This window comes from Ailuropoda melanoleuca, chromosome 1 (assembly GCF_002007445.2).
Source record: "Ailuropoda melanoleuca isolate Jingjing chromosome 1, ASM200744v2, whole genome shotgun sequence".
In the NCBI taxonomy this organism is placed as follows: domain Eukaryota; kingdom Metazoa; phylum Chordata; class Mammalia; order Carnivora; family Ursidae; genus Ailuropoda; species Ailuropoda melanoleuca.
The window spans coordinates 111,068,419-111,080,824 of NC_048218.1; positions in this window are offsets into that span (position 1 = coordinate 111,068,419).

Here is a 12,406-nt window from a genome sequence, read left to right on the forward strand (position 1 = left end):
GGTCTCCTGCTCTCGTGTCAACAAGTCAAGGAGCTTTTTTCCCTGTGTTTTCTTCCAAGAATTTTATGGTTTCAGGCCTTCCACGCAAGTCCTTAATCCATTTAGTTCCTGTGAGTGGTACAGTGGGGTCTGGTTTCGCTCTTCTGCATGTGGATGCCCAGTTTTCCCAGCACCACTTATTGGAGAGACTGTCTTCTCCCCACTGAGTATTCTTGGCTCCCTTAAACAGTTTTTATTGGGATGTTTCAGCTCTTTTTTTTTTAAATTAGTTTAGTTGGTTTGTAATGCAGTTAACAGCTTCGGTTCATCATTGGCTTCGTTGACAAAAGTCTCACTACCCATTAGATTCCCTTTTTCTTGGTCATTTTCTTTATAACACATCAGATTTCCTGATGATGGTGTACTGTTTTTAAAAATTCATATACCATTTTTTGATGTTTTATGAGCCCCATTTCACCGATGGGGAAAACTGAGGATCCAGGGGAGTTAGGGACTTGGCCCGGGTTGTGTGGCTGCTTTTCCCCGTTTCATAGCCGGTCAGAGACAGAAGAAAGGGAAATCCTGACGGGTCCTCTGGGCTGGCTCTGCAGGTGTGGCCTGGCCTGTCCCAGGGGCCACTGCCTGCAGACCTTCTCCCTGTTACCATAGACTCCTCGGGGCTCGGCCTGGGTGCCCCAATCCCAGCTCTGCCCATGAGATTCAGGACCATCGGTGGGCCTGCCTGCCTGCGGTTTAGCCCCCTCACCCCTGCGAGGCCCTTGCTGCGCCCTCGCTTCCCCCAGCTGACCCCAGCTGACCCGGCCATGGCCAAGACCTCCCCACCTGCAGCCTACATGGGAGAGCTGCATGGACATACACAGCAGACGCTGGACAAAAGTACAAAAGCGTGTCCATGGAGGGGAACAAGTGGATGCTGGGCAAGTCGGGCACCCATGGAGAAAAACTGAACCTAGACCAGAGCCGCACACCCAGGGCAAGAACGAACTCTAATTGGTCATGGACTTACAAGTGAAACTATAGAACTTTCATTTTAAAAAATGGAAAAAATCTTTGGGATCGAGGGTCAGGCAAAGGGTTCTCGGGCCTGGCATTGATGCTTTGGTGTTAAGCACCTTGTCGTGTCCTAGTGGCCGTTTGTATGTCCTCTTTGGAGAAGCGTCTTCTCCAGTTCTTTGCCCGTTTTTAAATCAGGGTGTATTTTGGCTTTTGTGGAGCGTTCTTTTTATATTCTGCGTATTGGTCCCTCCTCAGAGATGCAAGCACAGGCTTGCAAATATTTTCTCACAGGTTGGGGGTTGCTTTTTCCTCCTCTGTTGATATTGTCTTTCAATGCACAGAAATTTTCAATTTTGATCAAGTCCAAATTGTCTATTTTTCTTTTGTTTCCTGCAACTTTGGTGTCGCATCTGAGTGGTCTTTGCCAAATCCAACGTCATGAAGTTTCCCTGTTATGTTTTCTCCTAATCATTCAGGAGTTTTAGCTTTTAACTTTGACCCATCTTGAGACAGTTTTTGTAACAGTGCTAGGTAAGGTCCCAACGACATTTCTTTGCTTGTGGATATCTACTTATCCCGGCACCATCTGTTAAAAGACTGTCCTTTTCCTATTGGATGGTTTGGCAATTTGTCAAAAATTCTTTGACCGTATACGTGGGGATTTATTTCTGGGCTCTTTATTCTATTCCATTGGTCTGAATATCTTTCCTTATGTCAAAACCACACTGTTTTAATTGCTCTAGCTTTGTATTAAGTTTTGAGATGAGAAAGGGTTAACCCTCCAACATTGTTCTTCTTTTTTCAAGGTTGTTTTGGCTATTTGGGGTACTTTAAGGTTCCATGTGAATTTTAGGATGCATTGTTCTATGTCTGCATGAAATGTCATTGGGATTTTGATAGGGCTTGCATTGCACCTGTAGACTGCTTTGTGTAGTATGGACATTTTAGCAGTATTAAGCCTTCTATTCCATGAACATGGGCTGACTTTCCATTTATTTGTACCTTCTTTAATTTCTCTTCTTTTTTTTAAAGATTTTATTTATTTATTTGTCAGAGAGAGAGAGAGAGCACAAGCTGGGGGAGCAGCTGGCAAAGGGAGAAGCAGGCTCCCCAGTGAGCAGGGAGCCCAGTGTGGGACTCGATCCCAGGACCCTCGGATCATGAACTGAGCCGAAGGCAGACTCTCAACTGACTGAGCACCCAGGTGTCCCTATTTGTATCTTCTTTAATTTCTTCCAGTGATGTTTTATAATTCTCAGTGCACAAGTCCTTTTCCTCTTTGGTTAAGTCGATGCCCAAACATTTTATTCTGCTTGATGCTGTTATAAAAGGAATTGTTTTCTCCATTTTTTTTTTTGGATTATTCATTGTTAGGGTCTAGAAATGCAACCAATTTTTATTTTTATTTATGTAATTTTTTAAAAAGATTTTATTTATTTATTTATTGGAGAGTGAGAGCACAAGCAGGGGGAGGGACAGAGGGAGAGGGAGAAGCAAACTCCCTGCTGAGCAGGGAGCCTGATACGGGACTCGATCCCAGGACCCGGAGATCATGACCTCAGCTGAAGGCAAACAACCTACTGGGCCACCCAGGTGCCCCACAACCGATTTTTATATGTTGATTTTGTATCCTGCAACTTTGCCGGATTTGTTCATTAGTTCTAACAGTTTGCGTGCAGGGGTGGCAGAGGGTGGGGGATGGGAGGGAATCCTTAGGACTTTCTACAGATCAGATTAGGTCATCTGCAGTCAGAATTTTTCACTTCTTCCTTTTCTAATTTGAATGGCGTTTCTTTTTCTTACCTAATTGCTATGGCTGGCAAATAACAGTCTTGAAATGACAAAATGCTAGAAATGGAGAGCAGATTTATGGTTTCTGGAGGGTTCAGGAAGGGGGGAAGGAGAGCTGGGTGGGCGTGACTATAAAAGCCCCAGGAGGCATCCCTGTGCTGATGGGATGTTCTGTGTTTTGACATGATTAATCATGACAGAATCCCAGACGACATATTGTACGGAGTTTTGTAACATGTGCTCCTAGGGATAGTGGATAAAGGGCACATAGAATCTCTCTGTATTGGGTCTCACAAATGCACATAAATCTATAATTATCTTGAGACACCTGGGTGGACTCAGTCGTTTGGGCATCCGACTCTTGATTTCGGCTCAGGTCATGATCTCAGGGACATGGGATCCAGCCCTTCACTGGGCTCGGGGGGAGTCTGCTGGAGATTCTCTCCCTCTCCCTTTGCCCCTCCCCCTGCTTGAGGAAAAGTCTGCTCTCTCTCTCTCTTTCTCAAATAGATAGATCTTTAAAAAATTTGAATCTCTAATTACCTGAAAAAGTAAAAATTTAATATAAAAATCTGACCTTGTATTTCACAGAGTTTTGCTTTTTATTCATTTCATTATTCTAGAACTTTATTTTTGTTCTATGATTTATTGATTGGTATCTGATAGGTTAAAACTTATAACGGGGATTGATCTTCCCCCCACAGGTACTTTAGAGGCTCTGTTTTAGCCACGTTGCTCAGCGAGATGGGAAATACATGTCAGCACGAGGAGGGAGTCTGGGCCCGGGATCTGGCTTTGGGCCACCTGGCGTGATGAGGGAGGCGTGTGCAGGAGGGTGAGGAGAAACGCCTCCTAGGACCACTTGATTACAGGAGTCCTGCCAACCCTCCTGTCCTCCAGTGGGCTCTCGCCCAGGAGTAGGGGTTTTAATCTCTCAAGAGTGGATGATGTGCTCCTTTCCAAGAGGCAGCCCGTGGCAGGTGACAGCCCGGCTATGGAATGGCTCACGCCAGGCTCCCGGTTGCAAGCAGGGCAACCTGACAGGGGGGCAACTAACCTCACCGCTCAGCTCCAATCCCCCCAATCAAAACTGTTGTCACAACGCCCACTGGGTCGGACTGCTGCGGGCCTTCAAAGCCAAGCACCTGGAGGTGCGTTTGGTCAGCAGCAGTCGTGCTGGATGCTTTATTTATTTGCATCTCTATTGATTGCGGAAACTAGCCGGATCTGAAGGGCTGAAATAAAGTATGCCGACATTTCCACTAGTCCTCTGCCCCGGGCCTGCATCACTGCTTGGGAGGCCTGTGGCGACTGTCCCTTGCACTCTGGCCTTCCCACTAATTTTCTGTGTGACGGAGCGTGAGCTGCTCTCCTTCTCTGGGCTTCCATATCTCTGACTTGCTGAACGCCTGTGCTCTCAACTGCAGACATTAAACCGAATCTAGCCATGATTCGTGCATCTTGGTTAAAGCTCACGAGCTCTGTGATGAGTTTTGGGAGAAGGGAATTCTTGGCAAGCAGAGGCAGTTTGGCTCTGGAACAGCAAATTGAATTTTCAGTTGGGGTCTCTGGTGCACGAGAGAACCAGGAGACATAAATCTCCTAGTGCACGTTCTTTGTTCTTCCTACGGGGACGTGAGCAGGACACCGGAAGCTGACTTGTCTTCACGCTTCTCTGGACCGGTTCCTCCGTCGGCCTTATGCCTTTAAGCCTCTTACCAGCGCACTTGTGATTCAGCTGTGCCTTCTCTCTGCAATGCCTCCCTGCCCACAAAATCCCATTCACCCTCCTGAGCCCAGCCTGCTGGTGACCAGGTGGAGTTAACCCCTCGTCCTCTGGAGGCCTGGGGACTTGCCTGTTGAACAGTGAAGTCGAGTGAGCACCAGGGGCTAAGGACGGGGATGAGGTGCAAGACCGCCTGGGTCTGCACCTGACTCTGCCGCCCACTGGCTGTTGCCCTTAGAAGTCTCTGTGCCTCACTTTCCTTATCTGCGTGCTGGAGTTAATAATTGTGGGTTCCCAGTAAGGCCACTGTGATAGTTAGGGAAGCCGACATATGGGAGGTCCTCAACAACCGGCACGGGCTAAATACTAGATAAGAACCGGGAGATGTTACTGCATTTATCACTTTACGTCCTGGCCCCTGGCGCCCCTAGACCGTGAGCTGCGTTCACTTTCATATCCCTGGTGCCGTATAAAGGCACACGGAAGGTTCCTCGAACGTGGGGGATCAGGGGGTGTGGTTCTGGGCAGCCTTGTGCCAGGCCGTCTCTCCACTCCCTCCCTGGTCTAATGGAAAGAGGGCTCCTCACCTGGATAGCTCAGATACCCCCATTTGGAGATTATGAGAGAGGCTCCCCTGCTCTTTTGGGGGGTGGGGGGGATGGGGGGAGTTAATAGGCACTAGGCACTTTCTTACAAAAGATATTATTGACTTATTTGAGATCGCGAGCAGGGGGTGGGGCAGAGAAAGAGGGCGACCATCAAGCAGACTTCCTGGTGAGCGTAGAGCTGACGCGGGGGCTCCATCCCACGACCTGGGCTGAAACCAAGAATCGGATGCTCCGCCACCCGAGCCCCCCGGTGGCCCCCTGCATCGTGTTCCTCCATTCATACTTCTAAGCACATTGTGCGCTGCTCGCACGTCCATTTTGTGGGTGAGCAAACAGCTTCAGAGAAGTTAAGCAACTTGCCCAGGGCCGCACAGCTATTCAGCAGCAGGTGCTGTCTGCGTCCAGGGCTGGTGCCAGCGCTCTGTCCTTTCGTCATCTGCCATACACTTGTTTGTCAATTCCGGAGGGGTGGCGGACTCGTCCTGGGAGCAGGTGGTGGGGTGTTTCGGGATTTACAAAAGCCCCTCTTGCCTTCCCACACAGCGGGGTACTGAAATACTTGAGGGGAATGCGCACAGCATTTTGTAGATGCCCGGAAGCCTTCAGAGCCTGCGGGGGAAGCAGGGAGAATTCACGGGGGTCACTGCGAAGGAGGCCTGTGGCCTGGGTTCAGGCATGCTCAGGGCAAGGGGCTCTCAGAACACCAGCCGCAGCACTTTGATCTCCAGGAATAAATAAACATGGGGAGACCCTGAGCGGGCGGGGAGGAGGTCCGTGGCGGGACCCAGGGAAGCTGCATTCAGACCCTCTTGGTTCCCACGCCCACACGTCCCCACCAGATCTCAGAAGATGGAATGTCCTTTATCAGGACAAAGGTCGTTCACCTCCTGGCAGAGGCCTAGCTGTCTGTCCCAGGATGAGCGCTCAAACCCCATATGCCTCCCAGGTGCGAGTTTCTGATCGCTGCTCTGGGTGGGGACCGAGCTGGGGCCAAGCCAGGCAGGGACCCCAGCAGGCAGCCCTGCCAGGCCTGCGGTTTCTGATCCCAGTGGGGGCTGGGGTCTCCAGGTGCTCAAGGCCCCTTCCCCCCCCCCCCCCCCCCCCCGCGCCCTGGCTCAGCCTCTTGCTGGAGGAGGAGAGCCTGGAGCATCTGACAGGCATACCTGCCCTCCAAAGCCCAGGAGGCCACAAAGCTGGCCCTGGTCATCTGCTTTTGCTCAGGCCCTTAAAACTCCACCAGCCAGAGGGGACCCCGAGCAGGGACTGTTCCTGTGCACCTGGGTGGTGACAGCACCCAGGAGGGCACCCCTCTCCCATCCTGGGTGCCTCCCCCAGCCTCCTGCTCACCTGGATCTTGGTCCTGCTGGGCTCCGCTCTCTGGGCCTGGGGAGTAGGGGAGACCCAACAGGCTGGCATCAGCCCTAGGGACTCCTGGATCCGTGTGCCTCCCCTGTGCGCTCCACCGGGAAGTCCCCACCCCGTTTCACTACCTCTGGAGTACAAGCTACCCCATGGCCTTCCTGCTACTCCCCTTCCGTGATACCCCCTGTTACACCCTCCCTGTTCTCTCCCCTGGCCTCTTCCCCCCAGTTGTGGCCTCCCCTCCGCAGGTGCATCCTGGGCACTGGAGGCCTTGGGGAGGGGGGCTGTCCGTCCTTTCGCTCAGTCCCTCGGGGCAGTCCTCACTGCACCCCGGATGCACCTTCCAGAGGACTCTGTGACGTGGGGGCAATTGCCTCGGCCCCCAAAGAGTACGGGGGGGGGTAGGGGGGATGCACTCTGGAAAACACTCAGGAGCAGTCGATTCGGGCCAGACTTTAAAAAATACGTTTTTATCTTTTTCAAGCATGCATCCAAAGCAGTTCGCTCTTGGTCTGCGTGTCTGTGTAAGCCCGTCTCTGCTGTGTTCTGCCCCGCATTTCGTACAAGTACAGTTTCATAACTGCACCACCGGAAATTCGGGTAACAGAAAATTCCCTGGAGCCCTGTGTCCCACGGCGGCCCAGGGAGCAGGGTCACCCCCTCTGCCCGCAGGCTGCCGCTCTGCAAACACATTCACTGCCCCCCCCTCCAGCCCCAGCGTGCGGAGCACACGGGGCCCCGTGTTGTCAAGACGTAAGCTTTCCTTGGGTCCAGTTCCTGGGACTCGCTCCCTTATTTCTCCCCCGTGTTGCTGACATCGGTCGCTTCCGACTGTTTGCTGTTAGTACATCACCGAGAAGGCACCGCTGTGACCCCTGCCCAGGGGGGGTGCTCCCTGCAGGACACAGCCGCCCAGCCTGGACCCTGGGCACCGAGGGACGCTGACCTCACTTGGGACGTTTGCGTCAAACGTCATGTGTCTTCAAGTTCCTTCTAAGAGTCTCAGGAGGAGACATGTCTGTGCTCCCCACTCTTGCCTGTTTGGAGGAAGACGGCCTTCCGGGCTGGTGGCTGGTGGCCTCCGTGGCTGAGCGAGGGGCCATGAGCACAGGGAAGGGGCAGCCCCCAGCCTCAGGAATCAGCTCGGGGAGATGCAGAGCCTCAGGCAAGATTCCCAACTCCACCAAAAACAGATTCATCGATGCCTTGTGGTAAAAGGGACCACATGCGCCCATGCGGGGGCCTGGCTCAGGGGTGACCCCTGTGCCGGGGGCTGTCCCAGTACACCGAGGCAAGCAGGGGTTTCAATTCCGAGTCTGTTCTTCCGTCTTGCTTCCTTGCAGTTAGAAGGACAGAGAAGGTGTCTCCCACCATCTTCAGATTTTTACAAAGGCCTTGTCATTGTTCCAGCTATTCCAGTTGTGGAGAGACTTGGTTCACAGACGGCCCAGAGCTAATGACAAACAGTCCTCACATCATTTCAGGGAGGGTGACACCTTGACACTGCAACTTTCTGAGGCCCATAGAAAGGGTTTCAGGATTGGGGTGCCCGGGGTGGGGGCCCTGAGGCCCAGTCCCAGGCCCCGCTCCTGCAGGACTGGGCCCCACCCTTCCCTTCCCTCCCTGACATCTTTCCAGGATCCTGTGCAATTATTTTTTTTTTTACGTGGTTCCCTCCTGAGCAGATGTGAGCAGGAACTCTAGGGGAGCTCACATCCACACACTCAGTCATCCAATAAACAGTACTCTTTCCAGCTAAAACCACCGTGTGAAGTCTGTCTGCATTAAAATGCAGAATGCTTAATCCAGTTGCACCTGGCTGAGCTTTGGGCCGGGAGCTGGGGCTGCAAAGGAGGTGCCAAGAGCCTGCAGGGCTGGGGGGCTTCTCCTCTGCGCTCAACTTCCATCAAGCCCTGGGGTGTAGAGAGCAGAGGGGGACAGCAGAGGCCATCCCTGGGAGCTGGGCCCAGGGGCGTCTCCAGCACGGCCAGGGAGGTGTCTTTCCAGCACAGGACGTCTGCTCCCCATGTTGCTGAATGAATGAAGAAATGAGCTTAGAAGCGGACAGTAGTCTCTGTACCATGTTGCAGGACTCTGCTCACCTGTGGGGGCCTCAGTGTCTTTCCAGCACAGGACGTCTGCTCCCCATGTTGCTGAATGAATGAAGAAATGAGCTTAGAAGCGGACAGTAGTCTCTGTACCATGTTGCAGGACTCTGCTCACCTGTGGGGGCCTCAGTGTCTTTCCAGCACAGGACGTCTGCTCCCCATGTTGCTGAATGAATGAAGAAATGAGCTTAGAAGCGGACAGTAGTCTCTGTACCATGTTGCAGGACTCTGCTCACCTGTGGGGGCCTCAGTGTCTTTCCAGCACAGGACGTCTGCTCCCCATGTTGCTGAATGAATGAAGAAATGAGCTTAGAAGCGGACAGTAGTCTCTGTACCATGTTGCAGGACTCTGCTCACCTGTGGGGGCCTCAGTGTCTTTCCAGCACAGGACGTCTGCTCCCCATGTTGCTGAATGAATGAAGAAATGAGCTTAGAAGCGGACAGTAGTCTCTGTACCATGTTGCAGGACTCTGCTCACCTGTGGGGGCCTCAGTGTCTTTCCAGCACAGGACGTCTGCTCCCCATGTTGCTGAATGAATGAAGAAATGAGCTTAGAAGCGGACAGTAGTCTCTGTACCATGTTGCAGGACTCTGCTCACCTGTGGGGGCCTCAGTGTCCCCAGCAGCAAGGACATCCCTTCCTGCCCTGTCAAGCTGTGTCCTTTCCTCCCACGGAGCAGCGCTCCCTGAGGACCTAGCCTGAGGCAGGTGTCTGGGGTTGGAGGGGAGGGAGCGCCCCCAGCAGAGCCCTCAGGTCATCTGTCGAATGTGGCACAGCTGGGCCGCATCTCTGAAGAATGGGAGTTCTTACTACAACCCTGGTGATTTTCGGGTGTGACTCACAAATGTTTCGTATGTTTGCTGGGTTCACCAGAGAGATCAAGGTCTTCCAGGTGCTGGAGGCACCTGCGTGCTCTGGCTCTCGCTCCCCCACCCCCATAGCCAGCAACAGCCCCTCCACCACTCCTCTGACCCTCCTGCCTCCTTCTTCCTCAGAAGGACCTCATGACTACAAGATAGTCCAGGGTCATCTCCCCATCTCAAAATCCAGAGCCCCTTTGCCATGTGGGCTACCATGTGGGGTCACAGTTTTGGGGGTTGGGGATCTAGAGCTGTCCCCTGAGCTCCGCCACCCCTGTCCATTTGTTCCCTTGCTCCCTGGCCTGGGGGGCTGGTTTGTTCTCAGCTGGAATCCTGCAAGCTCACCCCCATTCTCCACCTGGAAGCCTGGACCTGGGTTTTGGATTCCACCCTTTTCCCCTTCTCAAGGACCTGCTCCGGGACCCTCCTCTTTGCTCCCCTTCTCCTCCTCCTTTTTCCCCTTACCCTCGTCCCTCCTCCCCTTCCTCTCCTCCCTCTCTGTTACGGATGCTTTCTTTACAGCCATTGGGGTTCAGGTCCCTTTTGGCTTGAATGCCTCCTTTGGGGACTGTCCCTCCTCTTTACCCCTTTCGGGGGAAATGCATCACCACTCAGGAGCCCTGTCCCCTTCTATGCCATCCATCTGACCCTCCCGGTTCTGTCCCCTGGTGATCAGTGGTCAAATCTACACCGAGTTCCACCTGGGTGTGAGCTCAGGTCCCTTGTCACCTCTTGTATCTGTTTCTACACGCGCCTCACGACTGGCCCCTTTCCTGCTGGGACTACCATCTCCAGGGCAGAGCTGATCCAGTCCTCTGCCTTAAATCAGCCTCTTCTGCATTTGGAAGGCACCAGAACAGACAAGATGTCCTAGCCCCGTAGCTCCCCACATGGCATCCCTACTACCGATAACTATTGCGCACTTGGTAGCACCTGCTGTGTCTGCAAACGCAGACTCGCCAAATCCATGAGTCGCGCTGCCATGAAGATCGGATCCAAAGAACAATCAAATGGCCATTCAGCTGACGGACAGCTTCTGGAGTTTAGCCAGGGGAATACAAACAGGGGTTCCCTCCGCAGAAAGGGGCCAAGTGTGGGTAGGAAGCGAGCGGCACAGAACAGGCCGTGTGATGTGTGTGGGGAGTCCTTTAGTCGTCCCACAAACTCTTGGGGAAGGTCCTCCTTGGGCAGAGGACCGACCCGTGTGGGCCACACCGTGGCTTGGACCAGCTGGAACATGGACAATTCAACACAGCAGGGAGGCAGGGAGACGGGCTTCTCTCTAGGATTCCAAGAAAGGCCAATTAAAAGGGACAACCGAGCTTCATCTTCGTGCCCTAAATTTTTAGCTAAGATTTTCGGAAGCATGGTGCTCATCTGAGCTATGGGCCACCCCTCCCTAAAGGGAGAGAAAACCGACTTTGTATTTCCGGAAAACAACACGACAACCGGTATCTAGAGCTTTAAGTCTGACAGAATAATTAGCCTCGAGCACGTCTTCACAAAAGAAATAATTTAAAAAATATGGGCAAAGGTTTATGTTCAAGGAAGCTCTTGTAAAAGTACTTACAAAAACCAAGATTTTTAAGAAGTGGAAAGTAACTGCTTTATGATAGGAATGGTTGGCGGGCCTGGATGGCTCAGGCCGTCGAGCATCTGACTCTTGATTTCAGCTCAGGTCATGGTCTCAGGGTCGTGGGATCGAGCCCCACCCCCATCGGGCTCCGCGCTGAGCACGGAGTATGCTTGAGATTTTCTCTCCCTCTCCCTCTGCCCCTCCCCCTCTCTATGAAAAGATAGGAATGGTCCCATCATTAAATGACATGTTCGTATGTCATATGATCTTAATGTCACGAACAGGGATTCCTCACTTAATAGAAAATGAAGTGATTATTCATATAACACGTTCAAACCGTCTTATAAACCTGTGTTAGGGCTGAAAGCATGTGAACCAAGATATTCCTCCTCTGGGAACACGGATGCTGCTGTGATGGTAATGATCGTGTCCTTGTTTATTTGGGGACTTATTTCCTGCAATTTCCGTAATGGCCATGAATCACTGTCGTGATCAGAGGGCCCCGGAGTGAGGAAGCCGAGGCAGCCCCTGGGGCACATCAGCTGCCGAACTGGGTTCCCACGTTCCTTCCAGTCCCCAGGGCGTCCTCCACGGGGAGGTCTGCAAGATCCGCGTCCACAGTGAGGAAACCGAGGTTCGGGTAGCAGGTCAGAGGGCAAGGGGAAGCCGGACCACGGGCTTCCTTCCCAGCAGGCCCAGTGCCGTCCTGCCTCAGTGGCCTCCTAGACAATGAGCTGCCCATCCCCCACCCTCCCGGCCCACCATGGTAACAGAGGGTCCCTCTGCTCTCCAAGATGCAGTTTCAAGGGCTTCTTGGCATTCCTGAGTGTGAGGCTATCCCACGAACGTTTCAAATTCCTGCCTGGGTTTCAAACTGTATCTGTCGTTTGTAACATGGGTTGCCAGAAGCTACCGGTGGCCGGTGAACCGTGTTGCTTCTGGAGACACGGTGACGAAGCCATGTCTTGGGTCTAGCTTGGGATCAGAAAAAGCCTAGTAAAATGGGACGCCCACGAGGATGGGGGGGGATGACAGAGGGTGGGGCAGGAGGGCCCGGCACAGGCTCCCCCAAGTGACGTTTTGGAGAGCCCTCCCCTCTGCCCCCCCATCCTGCTAGAGACGCCCCAAATCCCACCCACCTCACAAAGTCCATGAACTACGAGTGGAGTAGCCAGCTGGCCTTGCGGGCTGAACTGACTGTGTTCCGTTTCGGGAGACAGAACTCAGTCAGGAGGGATTGAATTTCCGCTCTGCCTGCCTCTGGCTGTGTGAAGCCACGGCTCCGTGCACGGACCCAGGACACAGCGTCGCTGGGATTGTTTTCCAAGCAGTAAACGGAAGCTCAGGGGTTTACCAACTCCTGGGATACTCAAGTGTC